This window comes from Otolemur garnettii, unplaced genomic scaffold (assembly GCF_000181295.1).
Source record: "Otolemur garnettii isolate 467f Iridium unplaced genomic scaffold, OtoGar3 scaffold00012, whole genome shotgun sequence".
Taxonomy (NCBI): Eukaryota; Metazoa; Chordata; class Mammalia; order Primates; family Galagidae; genus Otolemur; species Otolemur garnettii.
This window is the reverse complement of record NW_003852407.1, coordinates 4714872-4735324: the sequence shown is the minus strand read 5'-3', so window position 1 is coordinate 4735324 and position 20453 is coordinate 4714872. Positions and strand designations below refer to the sequence as shown.

General features: G+C 47.6%; 1 protein-coding gene across 1 annotated transcript in view; it reads right to left on the bottom strand.

The window, feature by feature from the left end:
* Nucleotides 1–20453, bottom strand: part of ZBTB7C (zinc finger and BTB domain containing 7C) — a 346334-nt gene that overhangs the window by 255111 nt on the left and 70770 nt on the right. Inside the window, exon 2 of the mRNA XM_012802038.1 lies at nt 19689–19915. The gene's annotated coding sequence lies outside the window, so the exon portion shown is untranslated. The remainder of the gene's footprint in view (nt 1–19688; nt 19916–20453) is intronic.

Sequence of the window (20453 nt, the reverse complement as noted above, 5' to 3'; positions counted from 1 at the left end):
GCTGTGACACCACGGCACTCTACCCAGGGCAATAAAGCTTGAGACCCTGTCTCAAAAAAAAAGGAAGCCCCCAATCCAGCATCTACAATTCCCATGGGCCCCATCCCTCTCGACCTCAGAGATCCATGTCATCAACTCTGCAGCCCTAGAGACCTGGCAGAGAGGCTCCCCAATTCTCCGACCTGGGCCCTGGGTACCACCACCAACCACCAAACGCCCTGCACCTGCTGGGCCTCCAAAGAGTACTACCCCACTCATTGTTTCCCTTCCTTGCAGATGGAGTAGAATTAGAATTTTCAAAAGAAATGTTATTAAAAAATCTTCACAGAAAATAAACAGAGCAAGTTCGGGTTTTTGTATTTTTTAAAGACTATGAAAAGAATAACCCTTCCATGGATGAGTTTGGGAGTAAGAGTTGTCTAAAGTCAGGTCCCAGGTGTCTGAGGAGCCCAAAAGCACAGGCTATGATGACAGTGGGAGGCCACTACAAAATAGTGACAAGTCAAGAGACCTGTTCTCCTTCATGACCTTGAGTAAGTCGCCTCCTAAGGGTAAGAGGAAGAATCTGCTCGGAGTCTCAGTCTCCATCTCTGTGAAGTGGGGACACGTACATCCATCATACATGGTTGCTGAGAGAACCGTGTCAAATAATAAGTGTGAAGCTGTCCAGCATGTAAGAGATGCTCACTCCTCATCTGCTGATTGGATAGGCTCCTCCTACATGGGTGTGGCCATGGCCATGTGCCAAATGTTACACATGGGCACAGTTCATCCCCATGGCCGCCTCCAGTGTTAGCACAGACTGCTGCCACTTACATTTTACAGGCAATGCAAGTCCACCCCAGATCCTGCAGCTACTGAGGGGGTAGGTAGTTCTCCAACAGCAGTGTGTCCCCCAGGGGCTCTCAACCCTGGCCAAAGAGAAGAATTACCTGGGGAGGCTTTGAAACACACAGATCCTGTAGTTCTGGGTGGCCAGGGCATCCGAATTTTTAGACACTCCCAGAGGCAATTCTACTGTGTGGCCTGGGTTGAGACAGCTCACCCTGCTCTCAAGAGGCCTTTCCTAGAAGGTCTTGCCTCCCTCCTCACCCCCTGCCCAGCCCTTTAGCAGTGCCGCACATGTACTCAGGTCTTCCATGTATTCAGGGGAAACTGAGGGTTGAGTGGGCTTGGACCAGGGGAGGGCCAGGTATCTGTCTTCTGCCCTCTGCCATCCCCTACAGATAACAGCAGCACATGTCACTTGCTAAGAAAACAGTCCACACTCTCCTTCTCCCACCAGACTGGTCTGCAACCACTATCCTTACGATTCCACCCTCTCCCTGTCTGCCCAGGGGAAGCATCTGGGCTAGAGGCCCCTGGCATGATCCTTAGGCACCTGGCCTCCTCACTGGCTCCTTCTGCCTTCAATTGCTCTTGGGACTGAATCTAACGTGCATCTAGACCTTGGATTCTCCATCACTTTCATTTGCTCCTGCTATAAAAAAGAATCTCACCCCTGAAGGGGTGTATTCCAGGTGCCAAGAGCATGTGGCCAATGGTTCAGAGCCCTGAAAGAAGCTGGCCTTGCCTCTTGTCACTGCATGCCCAGCTCTGTTGAATGAGGCCCTGCAACCATCAGGGCCCTGTGTGGAAAGGGACAAAGTTGTCCAGAGCAGTCCCCTTCTTCCCAGAGCCAAGGATGCAGGTTCCCAGCCTACTCCCCTCTCCTGGTAGCCAAACCCAAGGATTCTACCTGTTGGGATAGGCTCTGAACCCACAGCCCCTGTAAGCACAGACCTCACTGGCATTTTCTTTTAATAGAAAGAAGATGGACAGAGAGAGACAGAGACAGAAAGATCTTAGCAAACATCAGAGAATAAGATCTGTTTCTCCTATTATAAATTTTCTATCAATTAACAAGTATTCAAGAATAATTCCAGAATGCCTATGTGTGTGTGTGTAACCTTGATTTGTAACCAAGTTCTGTGGGGCACCTACAGGACTGGCAATCGGTATGTGTATGTGAGCTCGCTCACTCGTTTGTTAGAACAAATGTGGAGTATAAAACAGAAGCAAGGCTTCTAGAGCCACACCACCTGGATACAACTCCTACCTCTGCTCCTTTTAGCTATTTGTGCACAATCTTGGGCCAGCAGCTCACCTCATGTGTCTCAGTTTTCCCACCTGTTAAATGGGGTTAATAAAACAGTTCACAGAGGATGGCACCTATGGGTCAAAAGCCAGCCCTGGCCAAAAACTGCAAAAAAAAAAAAAATACTTGATAGATATTAGCTATTATTATGAACTTGGAACTGTGGGGAGTGTTAAATATTCATTCCACAAATTCCTTTTTTTTGGAGACAGAGTCTTACTATGTCACCCTTGGTAGAGTGTTGTGGTGTTGCTGTGGTACTCACAGCAACCTCCAACTCTTGGGCTTAAGCAATTCTCTTGCCTCAGCCTCCCAAGTATCTAGGACTAGCCACAACGCCAGGTTATTTGTGGGTTGCAGTTGTCATTGTTGTTTAGCAGGCCCCAGGCCGGGCTCGAACCCGCCAGCTTTGGTGTATATGGCTGGTGCTACTCACCGAGCTACGGGCACCGAGCCCACAAATTTCTTTTCTGTAGTCCAAAGGGAAGACTCACAGCCCATGCAATAATGTAGGAGATCTCAACATAACATTAAGTGAAAAAGGCAAAGATTATATATGGCATAAGAAGCCTAAAAATAACTATTAAAATATACTTTTCAGGAATAAATATAGATACAATAAAACTAGGTAAAAAGAGAAAAGCAAGGGAATAATAGACATAGGATTAAGGAAGATGGTTACCTCAGGAGGCCCAGGAGAGGGCTGAGGCACGATCTTATGTTTGATATAGGTTTTTGACAAATCTTAGCTTTATTTTGGGTAATGGGCTCTTGGGTGCTTATAACATTAGTAAAAGTAAATAATTAAATACATAATTAAAGAAAAGCAGCCCAGGTATGGGCCCAAAGAATGTCAGCAGCCAAGTAATGTGATTAAATACCAATGGTTCCAACAGAAACAGGTAATAGGTATCTATTACAGGCTAGATCCATTCCAGACTCTGGATGTATGTTAGTGAATAGAATATAGAAAAAAGTCTCCCCACCTTCCTGGACCTCACATCCTCCTATAGGAAGACAGAAGTAAACAAAAGAGAAATGTTGATATATGAGTGTGACAGAGAGAAATGAGAAGATTCGGGAGACAGCAAGAAGATAGGCATAGAAGGCTTCACCGAGAAAGTGACATTCAAGCAAAGTCGTGAAGAAGGGGAAGGGGGGCTGCAGATCTCTGGGGGCCCAGCTTCCAGGAGCTTCTAGGCAGAGGACACTTCCCCTGCAAAGGCCCTTAGGCAAGTGTGCCAGGCACAGGGGGAGGTGAGTGGCTGGAGGGCAGCAGACCTAGGAAGGGGGGTAGAGAGACAGAGCGGAAAAGCCAGGTCCTTTGAGCCCTGCAGGCCACAGTGATGACTTTGCTTTTATTCTGACACATGGGAGGGGGGTTCTGAGCAAAGGAGGAGGCCACCTGACACATCTTAAAGGGTCCTGCTGCCTCCTTCTTGGCCTGGGATGCCAATCAGGAGGCTATTGTAATAATCTAGGAGCGAGGTGACAGCTGCTAGCACCTGAGAGATGACAGTGGAGGAGGTGAGAAGTAGCCAACCCCTGGACATCATTATGACAGGGCTGCTGCTCTCCCAGGGGCCCCCAGTCTGACAGCAAAGACCAGACACGCAATACGAAATCTGCTGTAAACTCTGCATCCGAGGCCAAGTCCAGTGGGCACTTCCGTCTCCTTCCTCTGCCTCCCAAAAGGCACCCTGCCAGTTGCAGGAAGCGTGCTGGCAGCTGCAACCCTGCTCCTCAGACCCTGGCCCCGGCCAGCCACCTCCGCTAAGACCTCCCACTTCTTCCCAAATCCTTGTGCTACCAAGCTGACCAGAACCCTTGGCCATCTGTGCAACCAGAAATGTGGCGATCCTTCCCCTCCCAGGGTCTGCCAGCCCCATGATTCCCTCCAGAGCTCCAATAAGCTCCAATCAGGGTTTCCGTGGTGTCCTTGTCACGGGCCTCAACGTGGCCAGACTGTCAGAGCCCAAGGAGGTTTTAAATCCATGATTCTCTGTGTTGGCTGCCCATGGGGGTTGTGAGGGCAGTCTACTATGCTTTTGTACCCAAGTCCACCCCCAGAGACTATTGTAATAGGCCTGGAGTCCAGCCTGGGAATTGGAATTTCTTCAAAGTTCCCAGGGGATTCAAATATGCCATCCAGGGTAGCCTAACACTACTCAAGTGACCTGGTCTAACTCCTAGTCCCCCTCCACTATGGCTTCCTGCCATGAGCCTCACTCTGACCACTTGTCCCCTCACACCTCTGCAGGGTGTGATCAGTCCTAAGACAAGCTGACTGTGCCAGGCAGGTCAGCAGGGACTATGCAGGGCAGGGCACCTGCCCACCTAACTCACAAGGTGGCCTGAGGCTCAGGGACTTTTACAGGCTGTCCCACAGCTCAGGACCACCTGCTCCTCTGGGCTGCTTCTGGGCCCCCACGTGTTTACCAGGGCTGCACAGGACCCCCTCCCCCACCTCTCCACCCCCACCCTTGCCCCTTTAGGACTAGGACTTGAAGTGCATTTTTATTAGACTTTCCTAGGTGAAAATGGTGCTGGCTAAGGGTGGGGAAACTAGATGGAGTGTGATTTACACTTAGCCTGTGTCCTCACACCTCCCAAGGGCAGCCTGCTCACAGCCACTGCAGAGAGCAGCATCTCCTCGTAAGTGCTCCCACCCCAACCTCCAGAGAGCTGAAGGCCCTTTGGAAAACGGGAAGGGGAAGGTGGACACTGATGTCTGTTACGGTTCTGGCAAAGACGCCACCTGGAGAAATCATTCCCCAGCCCCCTTTCACACCTGATTGGGCTGCGTTTATTGTATCTTCTCTTTGCTCCAAACAGCTCCTTTGATGCATGTCTGCCTCTAAGTTCCATCTCCCAGCCTCAAACAACAGAAGCCAGTTCCCCAGGCTATGCACTTCCTAGGCATCTCCTGCCCTTCTTAGAGCATGCCCTTCATCAGGTTAGTATCCAGAGGACCTAGTTTGCCCATGTCCCTCCTATAGCCCTGAGCAGGACTGCTCAACCTTGGTGCTGACATTTGGGCTTCTTGGTGGGGTGCAGGCCGGGGGAGGCTGTGCAGAGTGTTTAGCAGCATCCTGGCCTCTACTTATGCAATGCTAGTAGCAATTCCCCTCTCCTAGTCTGTGACAACCAAAATTGTCTCCAGACATCACCAAATGTCCCCTGGAGGAGGGTGGGCAAAATCAATGGCTATGAACCACTGTGCTGTAGCAGTACAACCAGAAACCTCTGGAGGGCCAGCACCAGGACAGGGCTTCTCAGAGCTCAGCCGGCAGCCAGCACAGAAAACAAGGCCCCGCATTGAATAACTGTATGCCCTTGGTCAGGAGGCCTAACCTCTTCGGGCTTCAGTGTCATCCTCAAGGCTGGCACTGCACTAAGTACCCTCTGTCACCTTCACGATGTCCCTCTGGGGAGGTACTATCTCTATTTCACAGATAAAGAACTAGAACTGGGAAAAGTTAAGCACCTTGCTCGGAGCATGAAGCCAGAGGCAGTCTCACTCCAGAGCTCATAGTCCTATAGTCCTCCCCACTTGGGTCTTCCCCACAGTGAGCAATAAATTTCTATACCTTTCTCTCTGAAAGGGGCTTGGGCCTGAGACCACCTCTGAAGTGCTTTGTAGTTCTAGGACTTTGCCATTCTTTTGATGTTGTGGCTACAAAATGGATGTTCACTGGGGGTCCTATCCCTTTGTGTCCCCCTTTCCCCTATGCTGCCCCTGGCTCACAAGTTCCTTCATTCCATCATTAAACACACTCCTATCTATGTGCCGAGCCAGGAGCTGAGGGTTCAGCTGTCAACCAGGCACGGAGTTTAACCCTCTAGTGAGGAGGCAAATATTAAACAGCCTGTCAGACGTTTAATTACAACTGAGATGCTATGGTCTGAATGTCTATGTCCCCCAAAACCCTTATGTTGAAATCCTAACTGCCAAGGTGATAGGATTAGGAGGTGGAGCCTTAAAGAGGTAATTGAGTCTGAGGGCAGAGCTTCAGGAATGAGGTCAGTGCCCTTATAAGAAAGACCCCATAGAGCTTCCTTGCCCCTTCCACCATGTGAGCATACAGCCAGAAGGTGCCATCTATGAGAAAGGGGGTTCTCACCAGACACCAAACTTGCCAGAATCTTAACCTTGGACTTTCTGGCCTCCAGAACAGTGAGCAATAAATTTCTATTGTTTATAAGCCACCTAATCTATGGCATTTTGTTACAGCATCCCAAACTGACTAAAGCAAGTAGTAAGTGACACTAAGATGCCATGTAACAGAGAGCCCACCCCAGCCCAGAGGGGCCAGGGAGAAAACAGCCTAGCTGCTCTCTGTTGGTAAGCAAGGGTTAATTTGGCAAAGGTGAGGGCAGCTGCCATCCAGAAAGCAGCATGCATGCCTCCGCTCAGAGGTGGGAAAGAACACTGCTGGTTCCAGAAACCAAAAGGGAAGAGGGTGTAAGAGGAAACTGATTAGGTGAGCAGGACCTCATAGGCCCTGGGAAGAATTTATGTCTATATCCTAAAAGCAAGAGGAGGTAATTAGGGGGTTTAAATTAGGCAGGGATGGGATGTGATGAGCAGATTGGCCATAGTAGCTATTGTGTGCTGTGTGACTTGGGCTGGGCTGGTGACAGAAAATACAGAGACCTGTCAGGCTACCTGCTGGGGCAGGGGAGTTCTGGACCAAATGGTGACAACTCAGGAATAGAGAGTAGCAGTGGATCCAGGGACATTTAACTTGTAGAGCAGACAAAGCCACTATGGTTGTGAGGGAAGAGTGCAAGGCTGAAGCTGGGCTGGCAGATGGAGTGGGCAGAGGTGCTGTTCACAGGACAGGCTGGTTCCCAGGGCTGTGGGGACTTCGTTGGGAGCTCCTTGTAAGCTCGTTGAGTTTAAAGGCTGCTGTGCATGATAACACTGGATTGAATGACTGCTGATCTACTAACTGATGAATTGATAAGTAATAAATCCTGAGACCCTTTTCTAGGGTGACACTCACAGTGAGGCCTCTGATCAACTCAGACACACCCTGGATTTAGGTACAGATAGACAACAAAGGCAGCACACCACGTGCAGCAGCAAAGCCCTGGGGGAAGAGCCTCCGTAATGAAAACGTAAGTTATTGTTACTATTACCTTATCAGATCTGACAAGATCACAGTCAAAGGTGGGGCCGCAGCAGCTGGTAATAGGATATAAATGGGCTCTCGGGTGCCAGTTGGCTGCTGCATTGATTCTTACTCACTCAGAAGCTAAATCATGGGGCTAATGTGAAACATGTGTGAAATATCCCTTTTTCATGCACTAGCAGTGAAAGGGCTTCACAAATCTGTAGCCAGTTGCATGTACTTTTAAGTGATGAGAATGTGCACATGGGTGTCACTTTGTCAGCACTTACAGGCCGGCCTCACCAAAGCTTGGGTTTCACACTGAAGGAAGCACTCCAGCCACCTAGGAAGCACCAGCAAGGCCCTGAGTTGGAAAAGTGACACGATTTACCATGCAGGGCCTGAAGAGTTAAACCCTGAACTTAAACACCATCTAGTTGCTTCTGGAACCACAGAACACCAGAATGGCAAAAGACCTCAAGTCACACAGCTCACCTTCGTGACAGGTAAGGGAAGGAACTTGTAGGGGTCACCCAGTTCATCAGCTGAGGATCTGGGACAGGAATCCACATCCTCTGACTAGTCTAGGCCACTGCCACTTCTACCACTGGACTGAGGACCCAAACCACAGCATGAAACAACGGTGAAGACTATTTCTGACAGCCCAAGTAGGCAGGATACTGCATCTCAGCCAGAAACTTGGCCAAGATGCTGGGGGATAGAGCATGGGAATCTGGGAACAAAGTCTCGTTCACTTATCTGAACACTTTGCCACTCTGCCTACTTTTAAAAAAGATTTCAGGTAGTCTACAATTAAAGACACACACAACAGAATAGTTCAAACTGACATCAGAGCACAGAATTAGTCTTAATAGCAAAAAACTGGCAACAACCCCAAGTGTTCCTCCATAGGGGACTGGTTAAATAAACTCTGTACATGCACATCCAGAAGAACATTACACAGCTATTAAAAAGGAAAAAGTACTCCATGTACTAATATGGAGAGGTGTCCAAGATATAACGTTAGGGAAATTTTTTAAAATCAGTAGAAAATATACAGTAGGCTATGTTTTATACGGTAAAATGGAAAATGAAGACTATATATTTGAGTTTCTGTTTTAGCATGAAGAAAATCTGGGGAATAACCCAAAAAGTAGTATCACTGGTTCCCTATGGGGGTGACAAGGGAAGTGATGAAATGGGAAAGGGCAGAGATAAGAGGGAGAAATTCTGGTGTATCTCCTTGTACAGTAGTTTAATTTTCAAACCATATAAATGTTTTACCTAATTGAAAGTGCTAATTCAATTAAACACAACAGGAAATAAGAGATTATTTCAGGTGCAAGAGCCAAAATTTTTTCCTTTCTGCCTTCTCACAGAAACAGATGCTAATAGCGCTGTGCCCAGGATTCCACCTCCCATCAGCCTACATAGAGGAGGGCAAGTCACCAGCCTCTGACCGTGAGGGAGGCTGGGAGCAGCATGTAGGCAGAGCCAGGTCTGCCAGGCGCCTGCTCAGGTCGGCCTTGGTGGCCGGACCTTCCTGCCTCTTTGCCAAAAGAATCAGGGAGGCAGAATGGCCTGGGACCTGCACTGGGCCAGCTCTGCTCCTGGCCTGCTCTTCTGTGGAGGGCTGTGCCCACCTCTGCTCCCTGACCCCCTGAGGTGAGCCGTTATACCAGCTTCTGACACTGTGGTTCCAGGCCCACCTGCCCAGCACATGCTGACCCCCAGCCCCATCCCAGCCTCCCATGGCCTTTCTTACTGAATTCTGGTCTCCCACCCCAAATTTGGCCTTGGTGCCAAAGTTCTGGGGAGAAGATTCCCTGAGAGGTGAGAGAGGGTTCTTCAGCTGGGGAAGGAGGCGGATGCCCTGTGGACGTTCTCTTCCCCTCCCTCTGCCTCTATTCTGACCCCTCCCAGAGGAGGAGAAGGGCAGCCAAACAGCAAATCAATTAAAATTTACTGCTACCACCCAGATGTCCATCAGTGAGGTTAAATAAATGCCATCCTATTAATGAGTTATATCCACATTATAAAAAAAAACATGTTATAGAGAATTAGAGACATATATATGAGCCTTTTTTCAAAGATAAAGTAAAAACACTTTATTGCAGGCACAATATTTATTATAGCTTGATCCAACTGTCATTTAATATGGATATATTTTTGTTTTCTCTAACAGTATAGATATAAACTGTGACAGGGATAGACATAACAATTCCTTAAATTGTGGACAGTGGTGATCTTTGGGGAGGGGGATGTCACAAGTTCTTTCACTCAGTTAAATGCTTCTGTGTTATTTTCCTTTGTTTCTTATGTGGAGTAGTTTTTTGTTTGTTTTGTTTTTGTAACTGAACAAAGATCTTTCTAATTTACTACATAGTACCATTCACCCGGTTGCACTGACCCCAATGGTGTCTTAACTGAAGTCAGAGGCACAGGGGAGGAACTCCCCTCCAATCCTGCCCATCCTTCAGACAGGACCCCCAGGTCCAGAGGGGTCTGGTGACTTCCCTGCTTGGTGTAGCTCAGGGAGTCAGCCATAAAGCTGGGCTGGGGGTTCCTATGTCCCAACTCACAGCCTTGGGCTCTTCCCACCATACCACATGGCCTTGAAACCAGTGCACATTTTTGAGGAGTTCTTTATGAGCTGGGTAGAGAACATATAAGGGAAATATTGGCCAAAAAAATTAGATTTGGCATTCCAGGACTCATTACTGGGCTGCCAGGTCAATACCGCCACTTCCTAAAAGTCAGCCATTGACTGACGGAAGATTCCAGACAATGGCTCACTTAAAGATGAACCATTAACTGTAAATCAAAGCCCAGAGTGAGTGCTGAGTTACAAACTAATTAGAATAAGTGGGTTAATGGATGGCTGGTCTCAGTGCCAGTGGCCACCTGACTGTTATCCACCACGGCTAGGAGAAGATATACTCTTGGAGTCATAAAAGCAATGCAGGGTCAGGGGAGGCTTCTTTAAAAAGTATCTCTCTAATATAAAAATAATCACCACTGTCTCCCCCAAAAGACGGCACGCACATGGATCCATTATCCAGCATTATTAAATTTTTTGTTCCACCTGGGCTCAGAAGGCCTGGCTGCTAGTCAGAAGGATGGTGGCCTCTTGCATTGGTCACCACTGTACAAGGGAGGAAGGCTTTCACTTGTCATCCTGTGGGATCCCTGTGTCTTGACACAGGTACATTTTAGCCTTCTTTTCTTGTGTCTGCAGAAGTGGTTTGGTAACTTGCTCAGGGGCACACAGTGCAGTCTGAGAGGTAGACTCGGTGCAGGTTCTGCTGGCCTGGCCCCTGTAATTCCCTCTCGCCACACTCTGCTGCATGCTATGGGGGCCAGAAGCGCAGGCAATCCACCCTGGGAAAATAAAACACCCAAAAGGGACAACCCAAGCCAGTCCAGAGCTGGTGCTAATGTGTCTCCCAGACCACCTGCACCACTGTGGGAATGTATTTTGCCACTCTCAGCTATACGGCTTGTGTTTGTGGGTTTGCATATATGAACACACGTGTACACATCTCTTTAATGTTCGACTCTTTTTTTTTTTACTCCTTGACATGTTCTCACATACATTGCCTATTAAACTTCCTTCATGGTTAAATGGTATCACCAGAACAGGTGATCTAAATAATTATTCTCATTTAACAGATGAGGAAACTGAGGCTCAAGGCAACTTATCCCATGTCTCTCAGTGGCAGAGGGGGAAAGGATGAAAACCAAGAATTGTTGGGGGCCCACTGAGAGCAAGGCTCTCTGGATCATCTTATCTTGTCCCCACAACAATCCCCAGAGGGAGATGTGGTTACCCCAGTTTACACAGTCCTCAAACACTGCATCTCAGTAAGACGACATCACCATCCCCAAGTGGCAGAGCCAGAACTCCACCCACATCAGGCTCTCTGACCCCAGTGCAGAGGCAGTGAGGTTGCTGTGCAAGTCCACGGTGGGGGCCAACTTTGTGCCAGACACTGAGTAAGTCCTTTCTCAAAATATCAATACTAACAATAGCTTACACCCCTTAAGGACAGGGCATGTGTCGGCATGTCTATAAATCCTGATGTGGCCCAGAGCAGGGCACCTAGGCACTGGCACACCTTTTTGAAGTATCCACCACAGCACTGTCCTTTCCTAGGGCCTTCTCTTTCATTTCTGCTGCACAAATTACAGGGCAGAGTGGACTCTTAGGTAACAAGTGCCCTTGACTGGTATTCACATTCCAAGTAACTCCATGCATACCCAGTAGGAGGGTCAGGGACCCCAGCCAGCTCTCTGCACCCAAGACACTGAGCCAGCTTCGGCTGTGCCTCCGTCCCTTCCCTCCACCTAGGCATCCACTGCCCACCTGGCCAATGCTCCATGGGTTTATCGGCTCTCACTGCCCTTAGGAGTGATCTGATGAAGATAAACATTTCCCATGAAGGACTGGGTGTCTCTGAGTCATATCTGTTGCTTTGTCTCAGTGGTTTACACTTTTTTTTTTTTTAACTTAAAAGAGAGGGCAGGAGTGAATGAGTGTGGGCAGAATGAGTAATCCCCGCCTTTCTGGGCATTGGTGGGAAGAAAGAAACAGGATGGAGAAAGAACGGAGGAGAAGATGAGAGTGGCCGCAAGGGCCAGGCAGAGGAACATCAACCCGAGTTCCGGATAGGGAGGACTTGGGCCCCCGCAGCACATAACACCACAATCCAAACAAGGTTTATATGCTCAGCTGCAGGATGTGGGCGTGTGGAGGTGAAGGCAAGGGAAGGGTTCCAACTGACGGACCCATAACCAACAAAGGAATCTCCCGTCTAAATCTTCTCCAGGCACCCAGGTCAAGGACCACCTCCTCTAGATGGCCGTCATATACCCCAGCCAAGAGCCATCCCCCTCTCCTCTGGAACCTGCACTGTTCACTTATCCCTAGGCTGGACGGCGTCGCTGGTCTCCATCACTGTTTATTTGTATTGCTTCCCCAATTTCACCATGACCTCCCCAAGGGCAGAGAACTTGTCCCACCACCACTGTCTCAGACTACAACCTATGGACAAAGCCACACTGCCCGAGCTTCCAGGAAACGTCTGGTGGACCAAAGTTTCAGAAAATGGCACCAAATAATCACACAACTCATTCTTTGGTTTTGGGCTTTCACATTCTCATAAGGTAGATGGCAAGTGATGTAAAGCTCATCTTACAGACAGAAAAACTGAGGCTCAGAAAAATTTGAATGATTGCCTAGTACCTAATTAGTAAACAAAAATAGCTCTGGAACCCAGGCTTCTGACCTTACTCTGATGTTCCCTGGGAAGACCTGGAAGTTTCTACCTCCTTTGAAGTACATTACAAATCATTTGGGGGAACACTGCATTGCTACACTTTTGCCCCCTCCAAGATGCACAGTGTATTAGCACAACCAAGGCTCTGACGCAATCTCTTTGGCCTTGCTCAATACAGCCTTCCCCAGACTTACCTTACCCTGAAACCACTTTGCATGTGACCTCTACAGTATTCTGTTCTGGGGACATGTTCTTTCCTACTGTTACTTTCCTAATGGCTAACCCACACTCCCAGTGTGGGTTATTGGAAATAGAAAAGTTTAAGCTAGATGAACAAAGCCCTTAAGGGTGAAATTGCAGAGCCCAGCCAGCTAATAAGGATACTTCTTCTCTTTCTTTCTTTTTTTTTTATCACTGAAGTATTCAAATACACACAAAATGTGTATGGTTTTTTCTATCTTTTCCAAATTCTTTTACAGAAAATCCCAGACATCTTATCATAGTGTCTGTAAATACATCAGCATATAATATTGCTACATGATACACCCTAAAACCCTAACACTAACTCCTTTATATCTAACACCCAGCCTGTGTTTAATTTCCCTGACTCTCTCAAACATGTCCTGCTACAGTAGGTCAGCTCAAATAAGGATTCAAATAAGACCCATTTGGTTGGTGTGTTTCTTAAGACTCTCTTAATCTGCAACAAACCTCCTTCCCCAACTCAACATCATTCATGTTGAAGAAATTAGGTCATTTGTCTGGATTCCTTTGGGGGTGGCCTTGTATGGAGTGGTAGTTATACATAAGGCTTGACCAAGGATAGCTTCAGCTCTGTGATCAGAAGACACCATGGTTGGTGCACATCCTTTCTTTCATGTGACATCTTGGTTATCCAAATTTTAGTGAAGCTAATACTGACTCATGGGTTTAGATGGTGGGAGACGTATTTTTGAGCAACTGGGTCTTCCTTTTGCCTCTAAAGTTATATCACTTTCTTGAATTTGGTTCTAAATACATCTTTAACCTAGGATTTGCTCATTTTCTGCTATCTTATGGAAAGCTCTCTGCTACCATCCAGTTCCAAAATTCTATCAGTCTATCCTTACCCAGCCTGTCTCTGGGTGACCTTATGCCTTTCCTTTCCTGTTTGTTTTTAAAAAGGGGATTATTATATTTCCAGACAGACTGAGGTCCCTGTCTTCCCTGCAGGCTGGGCCCTACCAGTGAATCCATGGGCCTAGCTCTAGTACTAGGGTCTCAGCAGTCCCAGAATCCCTCCACCCAGCTCTCAGGAGACAAGTCAGAATCTCAAGGAGAACAACAACACATAGTTGAACATGATAAATATGCATCCAAATTTTTTAAAAACCAAATTACACAAATCAAGCTTATTCTGAGAGGTTCATTTTACCAGGGGTCTTTAGTGCTCCAATCAGCATAATTAAAGAGTAAGATCTCTCTAGAACTGATTGTGGTTTTCACATTTTTTTATCACCCAAGGACCATTTCAGCAAGATGATTTTAAGCTAATAAGGACCCCTAAATTAGAAACTAATTAAGGAGATGGAAAATACAAATGTATTTGTTTTTAGTCAGGCACTATTTTTATCAGAAGAATCAGGAAAAATTAAAATTGTTAAATACCCATATGAAGGTTGTCAGTCAAGGACAATGTGGCTTTCTGCCTCTACCTGCTGCAAGATTTAAGAGAATATATCAGAGGCAGTTTCCTGTAGGCCCCCAGGAAGCAATAAAGAAACTTAATTTTAAAGAACAGAATTTACACACTGCTAGACTTGGTGAGGAAAGGGTGTTGCCATAATACTCTCAAATCATTGGTAGGTAAGGTCTATAGTGCCTTTGACTTTTAAAGCATGTGCGCCTGCCAATAGGATTAAACCATCACAGTACACGTTTTCATGCTTGTTTAATAGGAGAGAACATTAAGCCCTGTAGAACCTAAGATCTGCACCAGGTCATACAGCAAACGAGAAAAAGCCAGGTCTACAACAGTACCCCAAAGTGCTTGAGTTTGTGACACCTCCCACCACTACTGCCCCCTTTTGAAATAGATGCTAAGTCACAGTGATGCTGGTTTGAAGGACTCCTTTAGGATTCGTGACAGCCTTGAGAGCTCAGGCCCCAGGAGAGGCAGCAGGAAACAGAAGCCGGCTGGTGGGGGTAAGGGTTCCCTGGTCTAGAAAGGCAGCAATGCCAGTGACCCAAATACCGCTGCGGTGAGCATCAAAGGCCTATTAACCCAACCACACAGAATCAGATGTGGACTTAACCTTGAAAACACTGTTTCAGTGCCCAGGCCTGGAGAATTTCCATTTGTCCTGCTGACTCTGCCCTGATTCTAGTGCAGCTTAAGCCCAATTACTCTTCATGTCACCTCCCTGCACTTCCTGCTCCTGCTCCTTCTATGCAAGGCCCAGAGGACGTGGGATCTGCCTGGAGCCCTCCTTCCCCATCAGAAAATCCTCACCAAACCCAAGCCAAGGAGATGAGAAGCACCTATGGTACTTCCTTAGACCCATGGCCTTGCTCCCCTGAGTCCCAGGAAGGATGGGTTATAAATTTTCTTAATAACCCAGGTGGAGCCCAATCTCAGAGCACTGGCTAGGTACCCCACACAATAGGCTGAGAGAAAATAAAGATGTCATCTCCCACTGCCATGACACCCGGTCCTTGTCCTCTTCCAGAGTGGAACAGGCAGTAAGGGATTAATTCAGAGGAGCTCACTCTAGAAGTTGGAGCTCCCAGTGAGAGCTCCTAGTGCTCCTCATGGGAACACCTAGCTGAACCTGGTGGCAGCAGCACCTGCTCTGAGAGGCCAAGAGAAGGGGCACCTTTAAACCAAAGCTGCAGCCTCAACCCAGCTTCCGGACCAGAAAAAAATCCCAGGCAGGGAATTAAGAGTCTCAATAACATTTGAAAACTATACAAAGAACTTTAACATACATTCTCTCATTTGAGGCTCAGAAAACCCCCAGAAGGTAGGAATTATTTAACTCATTCTTTAGATGGGGCTGGGCATAGAGGAACTTGACCTTGTGAAGTGCCAACCCTGTGCTAGATCCATGTGTCAGGATGCTACGTTAATAAGTGCATGTAGCAGTTACTGCTTTCTGCTGTTGTTGGGGGCAAGTGGTTAGAGGAGCCATTCACAGAATAATAAAATGTGTTCTCCCACCACCCCTGGAAAGAGCAGCCATGTTTTGTGACAATGAGATTTGTACTCCATACCCTAGGGGAGTTATCTGGATTTTTCTTTCTGGAAAAAGAAAGGGGATATGGTTAGGTAGGCATGGGCCTTTGCTTCACAGGCTGGGAGACAGGACAGAGAGGGAGGAAGGACACGTGGCTTTCAGAGGAGGATCCCAGATTTGGATCTCAAGACAGGTAGATGATTGAGGCACTGGAGTGGCTGGCAAGCCTCCCACTGCAACATAGTGCCTGCATGCTGTTGGTGTCCTAGAAATGGCAGAGCTGAGCTGGCACAAGTGCACAAGATGACTGTAAGGACCTGCATCCTCCAAAAGACCATGAGAATCTGGATAAGGACAGGCCAGAGGCCGTTGTCATCACCAAGGGCTGAGGTCTAGGCCCCTCCCATTCCCATTTCCCTGATTCCCAAAGCACCCCTCCCCCATTCTCATGGCAGGAAAGGGTGGAGACTGAAGTCCAGAAATGCCAACTAGAAAACTTTGCCAAATTTAGATAGTAGGAGAATTCAAACTTGTTTTCATTTGATTTAGGAAAATAAAAATAATTATTTCTTGACATAGAGTATCCCAGAGCAATAACTCGTTATTTTATTTCATCCTCATAGCTACCCAGCAAGATGGAAATCACTAGTTCCACTTTCAACAAAGTTTCTGAGACTCAGGAAGCTTCAGGAATGGTTTGAAGTCAGTCCCAGAACCAGCAAGTGGCACAGACACGAACCCAGTTGGTGAGACCCAGAGCCAGAACTGGTTCTGGAGAGCACAAGTCACCATCTAGAAAAGTGACGCAGATATCTCTTATTTTTCAAGTAAACTCCCCCTGGGATTCATTAAAGACATTTTATAAGAAGGGAAGAGAACAGTAAATCCTGGTATCTAGGACACCTCTGGCCCCTGGGTGCTCCTTGGCAAGAAATTCCAGATTCTAGACCTGTGCTGTCCAATACAGTAGCCACTGGTCGCATGTGGCTATGGATCAGGTGAATGAAGCTAGTTCCAAACTGAGATGTGCTATAAGTGTAAAATGTACTCTAGACTTCAAAGACTTTGTATGAAAAAAATGAATGTAAAATATCTCATTCATAATTTTTTTAATTGAAAAGTAAATTTATTTCAGGTTAATGTGTGGGTGTACAAATAACCAGGATAAAATATTTGATTGTGTTAAGTAGAATCTCTCTTGTGGTTATATCTCACACTCAAAAGGTGTGCCAAACATCCCCACAACAAGCCCCTTTATAATTTTTATACTGATTACATGTTGAAATAACATTTTAGACAAACTGAATTAAATGAAATACATTATTAAAGTTAATTTTACTTACTTATTGTTATTTCTTATAACAATGCTAGTGGCTACTAGCAAATTTGAAATAATGTGTGTGGCTTGCACCTGGGTAGCCCCACTCCAGATCACAAATCTCACCCTGGTTTCTACACACCCCTCATCCGGCCCCCGCTCCTAAGAACTATGTTAAAAGTCAAGGAAGCTGAGTTGTCAAGACTCCCCAAGCATTCTGAGAATGTCCTCTGTTCTCAGCACTTCTCTAAATTCCTGCACCTACCCTCCTGCCTCTGGATCTGGCTCTGTGCTCAGCAACTGCCCAAGCACTCAAGTATAGCCACCATTTCCAAGTGGTGGGATCTACCAGAAACCACATTTTCTGTGGTCTGAGGAATTCTGATAACCAGGTTTTATTTTTTTTTTTAACTTTATTTGCCCTGATCACATTTAACACTAAGATTTTCTTTTTTTAATTTTCTTTGAGACAAAGTCTCACTGTATTGCCCTCAGTAAAGTGCCTTGGCATCATAGCTCACAGCAACCTCAAACTCTTAGGCTTAAGTGATTCTCCTGCCTCAGCCTCCCAAGTAGCTGGGACTACAGGCACCTGCCACACAGCCAGCTATTTTTTGGTTGAAGTTGTCATTGTTGTTTAGCTGGCCCTAGCTGGGTTCGAACCTGCTAGCCTCGGTGTACATGGCTGGTGCTGTAACCACTATGCTACAGGTGCCAAGCTGATAACCAGGTTTTCAAAGCCCAGGCCTCCAACCCTATTAGCAACTGGGAGCTGGGAAGCATTTTCCCAGGCTTCCCCCATACCCAGCCACACCAGATGGTGAGCTCCTCCCAGAGCAGAACAATGGAAACAAACTCAACGTATTGATCACTTATTACCGGCCACCCGCTATGCTAAGTGTTTTATATGTTTTCCTTTATTTAATTCTCTCCACTCATCTATAAGTGAAAAAGTACTGTCCCCATTTTGAAGACAGGAACCTGAGCCTCCCAGAGGCCTGGACCTGTCTCCATATCCCCGCTTTTTCCTCTGCCCCAGACTCCTTCCCTGGAAGCAGACCAATTCTCTGAATTTCTGGCACCAAGCACAGTTCCTGGTACATAAAAGATACTCATTAAATATTGGTAAAATAGGCAAAAAACCCTCTGACAGACCCTGCCCTTGGCCCTTTCTGGCCTTGGCCAAGAGGCACACCTTACTCTCCTGGAGCCATACACTTGATGAAAGTTCTCACGCACTCATCTGCAGGGCCTGACCTTTTCTGCCCCTGCCCACTCTCTTCTCATCACCTCCCACCACAATACCCTCAGAGGTCACCCCTGCCCAAGTCCTTAGCCAAGTCCGAGATGTACAGATCACCTGCCCCACTGAGGGGTGGTGCCTCAGGGTTATATTTAACTCCAGGCACCTATGGAGCTGCCAGCTCCCCCTAGCAAAGCCCCTCCAGGCATAGCCAGTCCCCTTCTATTCCATGCTGGGGTCCCTGGAGCTCAAGTTCCATTTCTCCAGTCCCGGGCCCAGCTGGTGCCTGTGTCTGAGCCACGTCCTGGAGCTGGGCTCAGCTTTCTGGATTCCTTCTTATTCTTTCCGCCTGATTTAGAACAAGGCCACCCAGAAGTCCTCATGCTTTTCCCCTCCCTATTCCTCAGCTCTGACCCTGGGGACCCTGATACTGGACTGTACTGAAATAAAACTTGCCACACCCTCTCGGGCCTCCTTCCCCAGGCCACTGGTCCTTCTCTTCTTGCCCTGGTCAGTTTCCCAAGATCCCAAGCTATTTTTGCTTCCACTCCAGCCAGCTGTTTTCCCCATGGTGGAAGTTGCCAGGCTGGTACCCTGTAGGATACACACAGCAAAGACAGAGCAGCAGGAGCAGACTTCACCATTGGAGCAGAGCTCACCTTTGCCTTCTAGGCCCTACAGACCTGCTCGGTGCCTCCTGCCTTAGCTGACTTCCTCAGATCAACTGCCAGGCTCCAGGTGTCTACCAGGTATACCCCGACCCTCATCCTCGCCAGATCCCTACTCAGGACCTCCCCAGCCACCTTTGATCATCTGCTACTTGCCTTGGCACCCTTGAAAGATGAGGAGCCATAAAGCCTCTTTCCCTTTTTTCACAAGAAACACGGACCCATCACCACACTCTGCCATGGGAGACATCCCAGCCAAGCCCGAGGGCCTCCCCACCAGTGAGGTCTGCAGGTCTGTTCTGCATGCACCACAGACAGGGTGGAGCTCCTTTGCTTCTCACTGCCTCTGTTTCTCCACTGGCATGAACTCCCTGTTTCCCAAGGAAGTGGATGGAGAATAATGACTTCCTGATTTGTTACTCTGAATTCCTCCAATAAGACATGCTACATCTATGAGGGCATCAGGCCTTCCCATAAGGCATAGGAAGTGAACGTATCTGATGCTCAATCTTCTGGTGCTTGGCTCCAGTAAGCACATGGGGTAGAAACTAATAACTATAAAGCATCCATCTATCATCTTATCAGGCCTGACTGTGCTTTGTTTGCATAGTTATCTTCCCAAGGGCTGACATTTTATATCTACTACAGGCTGATATATTCTCCTACCTGCCATATCACTCATAAAGGGTAGACGAGACTCAGGTCCATTACCTGTCATTACACCATGTACATGTCGCCGGGGGCCAAAGCATCGATTCTTCTTGAATCTCCCCAGCAGTGCAGCCCCTGACTCTGAGGCTCCAGGTCCAGTAGGCTGTGGACTGTGTTCCCTCCTCAGACCCTGGGCAGCCTCCACGCCATCCGTTTTTGCTCTTCTGGCTGACCCCCTCCTCAGAGATGGTAACACCTGCTGAGCTGCCAGCTGCTTCAGAGGGGACCTGCAGGAAGAACAGAGGCCCCATCACTGACCAGGGCCAACAGCACACGTCCAGGTCTTAACTGTTCTTGAATGCCCTCACCGTCCTCATCTTGTTCTTTATTATTAGGTCCTGCAATTCCTGGTGACTACCAACTCAATGTCATCCAGGTTTTCCACTGGAAGCATGCTACCCACTAACCCTGCCCCAAGCCTCAACACAAACACACACACATGCACACACATGCACACACACACACATACACACACGCACTCTTCATTCCTGTTTTCTTACCTCTGCATATTTCATGCTGCCCGAGTGTTTTTTTTCCTTTCTTTTTTTTTTTTTTTAAGACAGAGTCTCACTCTGTCACCCTCAGTAGAGTGCTGTGGCGTCACAGCTCACAGCAACCTCCAATTCTTGGCCTTAAGCAATTCTCCTGCCTCAGCCTCCCAAGTAGCTGGGACTACAGGTGCCTGCCACAATGCCCAGCTATTTTTTGTTGCAGTTGCCACTGCTATTTTAGCTGACCAGGGCCGAGTTCAAACCCAACACCCTC